Source organism: Haliotis cracherodii, unplaced genomic scaffold (assembly GCF_022045235.1).
Source record: "Haliotis cracherodii isolate W230 unplaced genomic scaffold, xgHalCrac1.p SCAF_1, whole genome shotgun sequence".
Lineage (NCBI taxonomy): Eukaryota > Metazoa > Mollusca > Gastropoda > Lepetellida > Haliotidae > Haliotis > Haliotis cracherodii.
This window is the reverse complement of record NW_027266264.1, coordinates 17,763,858-17,777,650: the sequence shown is the minus strand read 5'-3', so window position 1 is coordinate 17,777,650 and position 13,793 is coordinate 17,763,858.

Genomic DNA, 13,793 nt, shown 5'->3' with positions numbered 1-13,793 from the left:
TTGTATGATAAACAAAGACCACAAGTCGTTTATTTCTTATATGAGATATCAACATTTTGTACAGACTCTTTAAGGATGATGATAAAATGTACAAGCTTCAAAATATTTACTTGTATTTTAATAATGATGACTCCCCAAATAGAATCTGACCTTAGCAACCATTTAATGCACACTTCCTGCATATTTTTACAATCCTCACGTCGATTACGTGTAGCTTTTCTCCCAATTCCGATTGTCAAATATCTCCTGCTTTTGGATGTAATCATTTGGACATCATGTTTATCTGCATTGCCCAGCTACATCTATTGGGAACAACTCGCTAGACTCCCCTCTACAGCAATGTTTCATCGTGAAATAAACCATGCTGCATTCTTTATTGTTCTTTGTCTTGACGTCAGTTCTGGAGATTCGAACATACGCTCGCAACTTGACACCGTAAATTGGAAGACGTTATTTTTGAGAGGGAAGTGTCTTGTGAGTTGATCCCCACAGATGTAGCAATGCAGATGAACGCATTGGCTGAACGATTGCATTCAAAAGTGGGAGAGATAAGACATTCGGTATTTGGAGAAAAGGTACTGATAATCTACTTGGGAATTGTGAGAATATGCAGAAAATACCTAACTTACCCCCCTGTTCATAAAATGGAGAGAGCAGAAGTTCCGGGGTTCGATCCCCGGCCGCGTCCTACCAAAAAACGTTAAAAGAGGGTACTTGTTGTTACCATGTCTTGGATGCGACGTTAAACCCCATTTCACCTCACCTCATAAAATGGACTTGTCCGACATTGCCAAGGTCAGATTATATTCAGGGAGTTTAATCAAATTTAGGGTAAATATCTTTAAAACCTGTAGATTTTATTAACATCCTTAAGGAGTCTGTACATGATGTTGATATCTCCTGATTTATTCTCCCAGCAATTTTTTATTGTAAGATAAACAACACCCACTTATTGTTTATTTCTTGAATTAAAAAAAATGAAGTACAGGTGTACAACACAAAGTGAACATCATAAGTGATGCGTATGGCAATTATGACTTACGAATATTTAGAGCCGAGGAGTGCTATCTTCATTATCAAGCTAACACATTGCAGATGATAGCTAACAAACAGGGCAGTTGGGCAGGAATTGTTGGGAAATTACACGGAAATACCCTAATTTAACAACACATTCATGAAAATCTTGTACTAAAAAAATCATTAGTTAATGATAGATTAATGACCGCTTTGTACCGGTTTTACTGTTGCCATTAACTTATGAAACATGAAGGGTTTTATGAACCAGTCGTGTTTAATGTGCCCAGTGGTTAATGAGGGTTTGATACAAGTGTGTCCAGATGACATGGACAGTGCAGGTGGTACATTCACTCACACTTTGTAAAGTAGGAGGATGAAATGTGTTTTATTGTTTGAGAAGATCTTAATCAACTCGAGCTCAAGTGAGGACAACCTTGTGACAATCAGTTGTTTTGCATATTGTCGTGTTTTTGGCCCATGGTCAGATTATGTATTATTAAAAAACACAATTCTGAATTTTCATTGTAAGTGTTTGTTTAGATAGGTTGCCTCTTGGAGGTGTACAGAAATGTTTCCTCTAAAGTAGCCGAACTTTTGTGTTAAAAGTATTGGAACATATTGACATCAACAGTGTTGATGAAAGGTCATTTCACTGAAAACCAGTAGAGTTAGTGCTAACAAACCAAGGATTCTAATCAGGCGTCTGATTCTGGGATTCGCAACCTTGTATCATGTGTCAACTGAGGGACGCATCTCTCAATCACGCATTGCAGCGCCTGTACCATTGGCCAAGGATGCTTTGGCAAGATGGCCTGGGAGGAGGGAAATCGAACATTGCCTTAAATCCTGTGTTTTTGTGAGGCCAGATCTTGATAAAAGCTGTGTTAAACATTCAATCAAGAGACGTTGTTAGTGCCGTTACATTGCATGACTTGCTAAAAGCCGTCTTATTATTTGCTGGTCTTGGCTCATCACCAGCCGCTCAGAAGCCGCATTTGTTCCAGTGACGTTACTGGCATATATATGACAACTGACAATAACACTGCAGTTCAGCCTTGACACATTCAATTGTCTTTTTGAAATGGCCGCCATGACAGTGGTCTGAAATATGTGTGAAGTCATTTAACCATGTCTCATTTGTCTTTGACCGTGGTCTAACTAACTGAATTGTTAGTTAAACATCACTTGGCAATGACGGAACTTTTTTTCCCCCATATCATTAACAGAACAATTTCATGAAAAACGTTTGTCGCCAGCCGGATTTGAACCCGCGAACTTCGCACTGAAGGCTAACGAATGTGGTCCTCTGCCATGGCGACATGGGAGAAATGGTATGAAATTTACAACTATTTAAAATATTTATTAAATCAGGACAATTTTTTTATCCGTTTATGAACTGCGAAATGTGTTTCATGCAACTTTTATACAGTATGTTACTCTATACATTCTATAGTATTTGTACAGTACTTGTGATTTTGTAGCTTCTCCTTCATCCAAACAAACAGATAGAAAAGAAATAACTATTATCATCATCAGGGCATGATGTTTGCTCGTTATATATAGGCCCATCAACATGGGCAAGCAATATTTAGGTCATTGATGAATGTGCTCGAGTTGGTCCAACATGAATAGTACACTTGCCCCGGGACATGCATTTCATAACCCAAATCGGCGAGGTGCACGTGCGAAAGGCTCGGGGAACACATTTCACGTGCTTCACGCAGGGCCGACTCACACAGTGTTCTCACAGTAGGGCATAGAGCTCCTGAATATATTTCAAACTACCTTTCTCAAAAGTTTCTGCGCGCCTCGTGAATTAATTAACCATTTCAACGATTAGACGCTGGGTCCTCGTGGTCTAACGTATATATAGTTCGAGGGCTGGTCAAAAAGTTCTGAGCCTAACTTTCAACTATGGGCCAAGACAAAGTGAACTAGTCAATGTTGTACATTGTTTGAGTAGTTCATTGCAAGTGTATTTGGTCTGTTGAGGCCGTTTGTATATTAGTGACTGTCAGTTGAACGTGATAAAGGCCCAAATAGTCACAGACATGAAAATGAACAAGTACCGAGCAGTCATCAAGGTTTTGACTTTAGAGAAAAGTAATCCCAAGAAATTCATGACCGCATGTCACAAGTGTATGGGGACAAGTGCCCCAGCTATTCACTGTTAAACGTTGGGCAGCTATATTTAAGCGTTGGAGAACGAGCCTTGATGATGACCCTAGGTCTGGACATCCCTCAACTTCCATCAATGAAGATTAAATCAAGAAGATAGAAACACTTATACTGTCCGATAGACGTATTACTATTGCTGAATTTGAGGAAGACGCAGGTATGAGATACCCGTGAAGATCCAGGGTAGAATAGGTATTCTGGAACCCATGCTTGCCGTAAAAGGCGTCTATGCTTGTCGTAAGTGGCGACTAACTGGATCGGGCTCGCTGACTTGGTTGAGGCATGTCATCGTATCCCGATTGCGTGGAAAGATGCTCATGACGTCAGGTCTAAGATACAGATACAGGTCTAAGCCATGGATCCATTGAAAATATTATTCATGCATATTTAGATATGATTAAAATATCTGTTCGTTGGGTGCCATTGCCATTGAAAATTTAGAGCTAAACATGGAGGATTTCGTCAAATTCAAAAAGAGATAAATAACTGGTGATGAAACTAGAGTCTACCATTATGATCCCCAGTGAAAACGTCAATTCATGGAATGGCACCATTCCACTTCTCCGTCACCAAAGAAATTAAAGTCTTCAAGATCAGAGAAGAAAGTTATGGCCACTGTATTCTGGGATGCAAAAGGTGTGATCCTTGTTGATTACTTAGAAAGTCAAAAAGACCATTACTGGTGCCTGATTTGCTTCATCGCCTGTGCGATTCTATAAAAAAGCGTCGAGGAATGCTGACTGCTGGAGTTCTACTGTTTCATGCCAATGCCTCTTCTCACACCGCTCTAGCTGCTGTGCGACAATGTTGGTTCGAAGAGCTTCCCCACCCTCCATACTCGTCAGACCTGGCACCTAGTGATTTCCTCCTGTTTCCTAAACTGAAAGAACACTTTCGTGGAAAGCGCTATGACGACAACGATGACCTTAAAGCTACCGTATAAATGGGTATTTCAGGGTGGCTTCAGAAAACCTCTTCCTGACTGAAATTGAAAAGCTTCACTATCAATATAAGAAGTGTATTGAAAAGTATGGAGATTATGTTGAAAAATAGAATTAAAAACACTTTCACAATTGTTGGTTTTGTTTGTTAGGCTTATATGGAAGTTTTTGAAAGATGAAGTTTAAACAGGATAGGTTAGGAAAATAAGCAAGGTATTAAATGCTTCTATAAAATACACGATAAGACCATGTGTGAATATATGTGTGTATTATTAACAGATTTACTTATGCAAATACTAGTATATATGTAGGAACTCACATTAAAATGTGGGGGCACGGGTGGCCCAGTCGTCTAAGGCGCCGCGATTCGCTGTGCAGAGTTGCGTCCCTTGGGCACACCAGAAACCTATGATCGTGGGTTCTAATCCCGGTCCGCCCCGATTATGTTTCTAGATTTGTCAGCACCATACCCGTGCTCGTGGGTTTCACCGAAGTGGTAAACGTCTGAGACCTGCATCACTTCGGGCTTTCCTCCCACATTAAGCTGACACGCCGCGACATAACTGTAATACTGTTAAAAGCGGCGATAAACCCAACTCACTCACTCACTCACATTAAAATGTGTTTGAACGACTGGATTGTCGCATTTAATGAAATATTACTGCTTTGAAGTTTCCCATGACATTCAGTACAATTGTCTAATCGCTGTATAATATATACCGTTTCGTAACTTCAATTAGGAGATAAACTTTCCGTGTTTTCAATTATGAAGTTTCGAAACCAAAGTCGTCAGTTTTTAACCCTTCGTAAAGTGTGAGCCTCTGTACCTCTGGTACTCTGGTTTTATTATATATTTTAAAGACAACTATACTCCCCAAAGTGTGCCGAGGATCACCACTTTTAAATCTAGTACGTCAAATTGTGTGCATCTGATGAATAGCGAAAGACAATATTGCGAGAAGACATGTTTAACGAACAAAAAACCGTTGTCATTTTCCACCCTATGCCACTAAACAACATGTGGCCAATGATCAGTCAGATCACCCGTCAAAATGAGAGTATCTGACCTAATGAAAATATCACAAAAACGAATTCATTGTCAAAAACAACTCTCAGTAGCACGTATGTGGTGTGATGACAGCCTGGCATTCTCGTATCATGCTCCCAATAAGTATGTGTATGGTTTGGTTGCCAAGGGAAGATTGTTCCACTCTTAAGTAAGAACATTGCCGAGTTCCTGCGGAGTTGCCAGAAGGATAGCGCGTCATGAGAGGGCGATCTGTAGCTCGTTCCACATGTGTTCCATATGATTGAGGTCTGGTGACTGGGCTGGCCACTCCATACGGAAAATGGTAGGTTTCAACGGCCCTAGCACGATAAGGTCGTGCGTTATCGTTCATTAGGATGAAGACTGGCCCGACTGCACCAGTATATGGTCTCACGTATACATGCAGAATGTCATAACTGTATCACACACCTGTCACCGTGCCCCACTGTAGGACATAGAGATCGGTGTCTTCTAGTTGAACTTGAAACTGTAACTGTAATCAGTTTTCAGTTTATGCAGTTACCCGCTATTGTTCCTTTTACGTCAAGAGGAATCTGTTTCGGCAGATAATCGAGACTGGTTAGTCTCTGGCGTTTACGTTGAATCATTTCTAATAATTCAATCCATATTCGTGATGGAGTGGGACATCGGCCCATAAACAGTAATACGGCCCACCCTACAATCCGCAGTACGAATATCGATTGATAAGTTAGCCTCTTATAAGAAGAACATGCATAATTGTGAAATCTTTAGTCGTGGACACATGCTGTCACAGAGGCACATCAGCAAAATCTTGAGTCAATTGAGCATATTGTTTCGTTGTGACAAGTCGGTAATATAAGCAGGAGTCTGTGACCTTTGGAAAATGGACAAATTTGAGGAACGTTCAGTGATCAAGTCCTTAAACATTTCTTCAATTACAGACTTTGATAGAGCGAGTTATTTGTTGACTGGAGCAGTTTCAGCTCCATGAATGTTTATGAAGAAGTTAGAGCTTTTAAATATTTTTCACAACCTTGGTATGACTGTGAATGCAAATATTATGTCACGCTCTGTGTACCTCAAAATTGTGAAATGTAAACATATGAATTGGATGAAATATTTAGTGATGTTTACAATACTCTATCACTCAAGAACAAACATTGATGGAAGTAATAAGGCAGCAGGTTCAGATGATCTTTCCAGATTTGTTTTAATGTGCCAATGAAATGATGGTGTCTTATTTCGAAGTTTTGTCTAATGCCCGGTATCGACTTCACATTTTCCAAACTCTTGTACTGGTGTGTTTGTTCCCTTGTATAAGAAGGACAGTATTTCAAAGCCAAATAATTATAGAGGGATCTCCCTCCCAGAATGTTTAGTAAAGTTTATATATACTTCAGTTTTGAAGAAACGATTGGTTTTTTGGCCCGATGCATACAATAAAATAGTCGAGGCACCACCTGGTTTCGGAAAGGGCATGATACTTGGCTGATGCTTTAGTGTTACAGTTCGTAATACAAAGATATTCTAGTAAAGAGAAAACATTTATTCAATTTGAAATCAATTTCAAGAAGGAATTTGATTGTGTAAATAGAGCCGATTAGAGTTTGACATTTGACCCCGAACTGGCCTAATATACTGAACATCAGCGTTGTCCTTGTGTACACTTTCATCCAGAGGTGGTCCAATTACTTTCACTTTTGTTTGCAGATGAGTGAGTGAGTGAGTATGGTTTTACGCCGCTTTTAGCAATATTACAGCAATATCATGGCGGGGGAAATCAGAAATGGGCTCCACACATTGTACCCATGTCGGGAATCGAACCCGGGTCTTCGGCGTGACGAGCGAATGCTTTAACCACCAGGCTACCCGACCGCCCCTGTTTGCAGGTGATGTGATATGCATATGTGATACTGTTTTTGGCTTACAAAAACGTATGAAAATATTTTGCGAAGACTGTAAGCTATCTATAACTTTGGACAAGACGAAGGTTGTAGTGTTAAAGAATGGTGATGTTTTGTCAAGATATGAACAGCAGCCTGTAAACGGGTTTTAGGTGTTAAAACTTCTTCACCTAATCATATGGCATATGGCGCATGTGGGCATATGTTTTCATACAAGAATTATTTAATATTAGATAAGATTATTACATTCATGGGCTTTAGATATGTTAAACTTTATGTTAACTTACTTTTGCAGCCTGTTAAAATGAACTGGGTATCCAAGGTTAAGCTGTTTCTATGCTCCAAAGGGTTTTGCAACAGTAGAATATCTCATCTTATGAAGAGGAGCAGCACAGGTCTTTGGCTAAAAGTTCTAAAACAAATACATATAGAGAATCTCACCCGAGTGTCTTTTGATATCAAATATATCAACACAAGTTGATAAAAGCGGAAACATTCCGAGGCTTGCCGAGGATTTTTTTCCGTTTTTATCAACGAGTGTTGATATATTTGATATCAAAAGGCACGAGGTTGAGATTTTATTTATCATCCAATATCATTCTTCCAACTTTTTCAATTTGTAGACAGTAAAAAGTACTGCTAACAGCTTCATTTGCAGAGCCATTAGTGATGTCATTTGATTGTGACGTCATGGTAACCAGTGACGTCACAATGGTCTGCAAAGCATTGTGATGTAATTTCATTGCAGCGATATCTACAGTGTAGATATCGCTTGATCTCATCCAAACGGTATCTCCTGTGGGAGCCAGTTTGGGATGATAAATTCTATTTTTTAACTTTCATCCTGCTATAATTTTTTAATTTGACGTTTACACGATATGCGACTTTTCCATTGGACGAGAGGTCGGTCACATGACCGCGAAATTGACGTTCATAAGTGTATGAACGACACAATTTGACGTTCATACGTTTTTCACGAGAACGTGTTCTTGAAATGACGTAAACACTGACGGACTACTTCCACATTCCTGGGGAAACCCCTGGGAATTCCCTACCACGAAAACATACATTAGCATTATTTCTGATCATTTAGAACCTTTTATCTTGGTCACAGCATTTCAGTATACATTGAGAAACGTAAGAGAGCTTGACTGCATGATTGTTCACGAATTTCCTCGCTACGGCCCATCCTAATGAACAAACGGAAAAATGCACATCCAAACTATCGTCAGTATCGACTCGATCTGTGTCTAGGCTGACAGTGACCGCCTCCAGCAATCTACGAATTTACCTTGGTGTCTGTTTGACGCATCTTTAATCACCTTTCAATAATCGGTCAGTTGATCAATTATGACTAACACATGTAACCGCCACAGGTTCATTAAAAACTTCGGAAATCCTCCCGTTACGTTTATCGTGTCGGCCATTTTGACGTCTTGTACTTGATGTAATTTATGTATTACGACGCGCTGTCATTGTGACTGACTTACTGAGGTAGTTCATTACAGACCTTTCTCATCTAATGGGGATATTATATGAAGACATGTGTTGCGTAAGATGTTTCTGAAGAGCAAGTTCTGCATCAGTAGATAACTTTGGATAACTATCCATCCACAAATCCACATTTGATGACGTCACAAGTGCACCTAGTAACCTCACGTGACTGATGACGTCACATAACCTTGACCTTGGGGGGGTGGGGGGGTGGTTGTTGTCAACGTCATTGCCTCATTAATATGCAGAATAACTCATTAATATGCAAATGTATGCATGACGTCACAGGTCAGTTAGGTTAAAAAAGGGTCAACTGACCAAATGCAATCATGCAATTAATGACTTGACCATTCGTTAACCGTAGAACACGGGATAGTAATGAATGTCCCTATATGGACATGATACTACGACCGGGGTTGGGTTGGGTCTTGACTCACGCAGAATGGAATGTCATTGTGAGACCATTTTGGCGCGAGAACATGTGGTGAACATTTGAACCTTTTGCTTTGAAGACATTTCTCTGTGCACATTCGCTGGCCGGCTATGTGTGGTAGGATTAAAAAAAATGCCCAAGAACAGGTGCATGTAGAAAGATCTCCCGATATTCAATTACATTCATTAAGGGTCAACTGACCGGATGCAATCATGCAATTAATTACTTGACCATTCGTTAAACGTAGAACAACACGTGTCTAAAAACAAGATGGCGGACGTTGCCATGAACGCTCACGGGCTGTCACGTGTCCTCGGTTTGAATCTCGCGCCTGACCTACAAGTCAGTTCTATGAGGCACCATTCCACATCTCAGGCTACGTTGATCCATAAGTGCAATAACTCATTCATTGTGAAATATAATCATGACGTCACAGGTCAGAAAGAGTAATGAGAGGTCTGTTGTTCCAATGCAAGAAGGAAATGTGTTAATGAGTCCTTCATTAAGTGAGAACAAAGCATAGTATTGAGTGTCCCTATATGGAAGTGGCTACTACGAGGTTCAAATGTGATTCACGGGGATAGGAATGTCATTGTCAGACATATTCCATTGATGCATGGATTTCGTGTAGTTATGACTGTCACATGTGGCAAAGAGGGGTGTGAGTTGAATTTCCATAGAAACCACATGTCCAGTTCTTAACTCTTCTAGTGTTACCTCTTATAAGTTCCTTTTAACATTCAGTTGCCATGACAACTAAATAAAAAAATAAGGGTTAACAGTCTTGACTCCAAGAGGTCAGCTCTGAGAAATATAGAGTCGGTATCGCGAAACCCGTGTGTTGAAGACTGCAAAGTATGCCAGTCTGGTTTGAGACGTTTTAATACTGTAAAATTACATTCTTTTTCTAAAAGATGTTTGGAGTTCAAAATGTCGGTTCAGTTTCCTTTTTTCAATGGAAAAATACTCGTTTAACCCATACCCAGAATCATTTTCATGAGAAAAAATAGAGTGAAATAACGTAGTTTAGTGGATAACTTCTAAGAGATAAGATTACTTGAGCATTCATTAACAAAGAACATGGATAGTAATGAATATCCTTATATGGAAACTTAGGTCACCAATCCCTCATTAATATGCAAGATAACTCATAAATGTGTAAATGTATAAGTGATGTATCAGGTGAATTAGATGAATACAGGGTCAACTGACCAGATGCAATTTACTTACATTAACAAAGAACACTCGATAGTAAAGAATATCATCATATGGAAACTTGACATCGCACGCGAAATGGAATGTTATTGCGACTGAATTTTGCCACCTTTTTGCACCTTTTCTCCATGCTCATTCGGGGGGCTGCATCTGCTGAGATTATCAGCCCAGGAATAAGAGTGTGATCTATGTCAATATGTGTTATAAAACTCAACGGTCGTGTTGAGTGACTGACATTTTCACTCTAACCTTGCTGACAGTATTGAAGACGGAATGAATGAGGAGAATGGAGGTCACGTGCTACTGTGTCAGAGTCGTCTTAGGTGAGTAATAATTTTAATCTAAATATTTTTACAAATTATTTACTGATATGTAATTAGTTACACTGAAATCTTTTTTCTTTCTTTCTCATCTGTCTACCTCTAATGCATATTTGTGTAAAGTATTTTTGTAATGTTATGTATGCATTTGTACACCATGCTTTTGATAAAATAATTCATATTATTTAACAGTTAAACTTAAAACAGATTCTTATTTTACCAATCCATTTGTAGAGTTTAATACCCAACAGAAATTAGATATAATTCCTTTTTTTTTTTTGTTGTTGTTGATAAAACATCACTCGTTAAACATTTTACAAAGCAAGAAATAGAATACTCATAGTGATTTTATGAAAATTCACTTTTTATGAAATGTAACAAAGTGATTTCTGATACAGACTATACTTTGTTGTGCGAGCGGCGCATAACTTTTGGGTACATGCTATGGCATTGCGATTCCTGGCTGTAGATGTTATAGTCTGTTTCTGCATGATGTATGATGTGTATGAAAAAAACCTTGATTGAGTTTATTATGTTATCATGAGTCCAACGAATTCTCATTTAGGAAAAAAAAGAGTACAAGTACAAATTCAATGTTCCCTTTGTTCCAGGATGTGTGCACCACAAATGACGTCCCATTGAAGAACCATCATAATGAAGAGACATAGTGATGTAGTTACCTTTACCTACGTGCTCTTTAATAAAGTCAGACATCGATCAATGTATTCTTATATTGTCTTTTTTTATCTCTTTTTACAAAACAGTTACGATTAATCTTAAGGTTTTAAAAAGGTGATCTTAGCATCGTGTTAGTTAACCCTTGTCATGATACATTTCTATGACTCGAGATAAAGTTAGAATATTCTGAATTTAGCATGATTAGTTTTTTAAAACCTTAAGATTAATCGTTTGGTGTATAGTGTCCTCTGTCAGTGGTCAGGAAGATAACCCGATGATCAATTCAACGCAAGCTTCACCAAGTACATATTCGCTGGGGAGTCACGTGATCACCATCTTTACAACGCTCAGTGGGCATAGTACTATTTCCATATTTAGTTAGGGTACTATGTACACAGTTGACGACGCATCTAACAGTAGATCATATTGCTTATATGGTAACAAGTGAGGTTTATTTTACAACACTCCGAATGAGTTGGTATATGTTATACACATAACACCTTGTTTTGTCTGTGTCGCTGTTTTGCGAAATACTGACAAGAGAACCTCCTGAAATTGAGGTCACCACATGCCATTTATCATGAGCCTGCTTATGAATGGAGGGGGTTGGTTAACCACAGCTCCACTCCGTTGTAGAAAGTTCACATATGGTATGAGTTACTATACACATGCTATTCAATAAAGGCATGATGAATACTAAGAATATCAGGATCTAATTTTGTAAAAGAACAATACTAATTATATGAAAAACACCAATTCGTCTGTGTGAAATGTACAACCATATCCTTTAACTCTGCAAAGTACGAATTTACAAAATCATTGTGTAATATTTAATGCTAGTTTTAACTTCAAACTGACCATGTAACCATTGTTTGCTAGATATATATTATAATACCGCGATAGCTAGCTAACGGAATGGTCGTTACCTGATAACTTGGAAGTCAATTTGATAATTATTGGAAATTAATTGAGAACATGGGGTGTTAGCTGGAAACTTCACCTCTGTGTGTTATAACAAAATCAAGTGGGAAACATGATATTCGGTGGGAGAATACAGTGTTTTGCACGAGAAATTAAAGTCGGAGAGAGGATGTCTTCCAAAGTATGTGTCTATTATGCCTGATTCAGAGTATTTGTAATTACAGGAGAAACCAACGAACGACTATTTCACGAGTTGAAATTCGAGCATTTTACTTCAAACACTGCCCGAATGCATCTGACCCTTGACCTGCTTACAGTATGAGTGTATATTCGTGTTAATTTGCAGTGATAAGAATAATTTTCGTTAATTGTGATTATGTCTAATATCTTCCAAAGAGTATGTAGAAGTCAGGAGATCATCTCAGCAACATGTGCATGATTTTCATATGCATCTTTCCCTAGTTTAGTTATCGAATAGCACTTGTACATCCGTACATACTTTTTTGGATTTAATAAATATATCCATTTCGATTTTGAACGAAAAGACTAATGCGAGTTCGTCTGCAAGTCGGAAAATTTTAAAAATCCATGCTAAGTGTTATACATTGTATTTTACCAAATCAAAATTTCTTAAGTTTATTGATACCAATTATTGTATATTTTTTTCTATTATTTCACCATGTCACATCACAGCGTTCATTACCTTTAACTCAAAACCTCTTGCAGCGAATATCACAAGATTAATTGACTGTTTTGTATCAGGTTGGGTATATGTTAAAAAACAAGCAAAATGACAATACACTCACATCAATAATATTTATTCATTGCGTGTATACAAACGTGATTAAACAATAATATTTAACACTAAACCGTTTTACAAAGATTCCAATTTTCTAAAGTCTCCGGGCACGCAAGATTCTCATTTAAATATAGTTCCAAAAGTTTAACCCCTTGAGTGCCAAGCTGGACATTTGTTCGTTTTAACAATCAAATTTCAGCCTAAATAGGCTATTGAAAACCTATCCTGTGACAATTTGTTGAAAAGAGCTCCTTTTTTTGTAAGTGCTGACGTCAGAGCACCTCGAATGAAGTTGGATAGATCTATGATGTGAATCTGTACGGAGGGGCGGTCAGATAGCTGATTGGTTAAAGCGTTCGCTCGTCACGCCGAAGACCCGTGTTCGATTCCCGACATGGGTACAATGTGTGAAGCCCATTTCTGGTGTCCCCCGCCATGATATTGATGGAATATTGCTAAAAAGCGGCTTAAAACCATACTCACTCACTGTAGGTTCACAGTTCTCGTTGAATTGAAGTGTTAACAGTGTGGTTTTACTATAGACAAGCTCTTGTTAGTAACTGTATGATACTAAAAAAAAAAATAACCAAAAAAACCACAAGCGAACTGTCGTGTGATCGGCTTGTAGAGATAATTGCTTTCCAGAGGCATATTGACCATATGTATGACATCATAGAAATATGAATTAAAACAACAACAAAATGTAAACTGTAATGAAGCTTTTATTAACAGCACATGGTGTTGACTTTACAAGTGTAGAGTTCGAGTGATTTCAAAGATTTACAAAATGATTAAAAACCTTGACGGTTCAATGATTTTAGAAAAGTTTTAAGTGTTTAATCTCGACATGAAATACACCACTC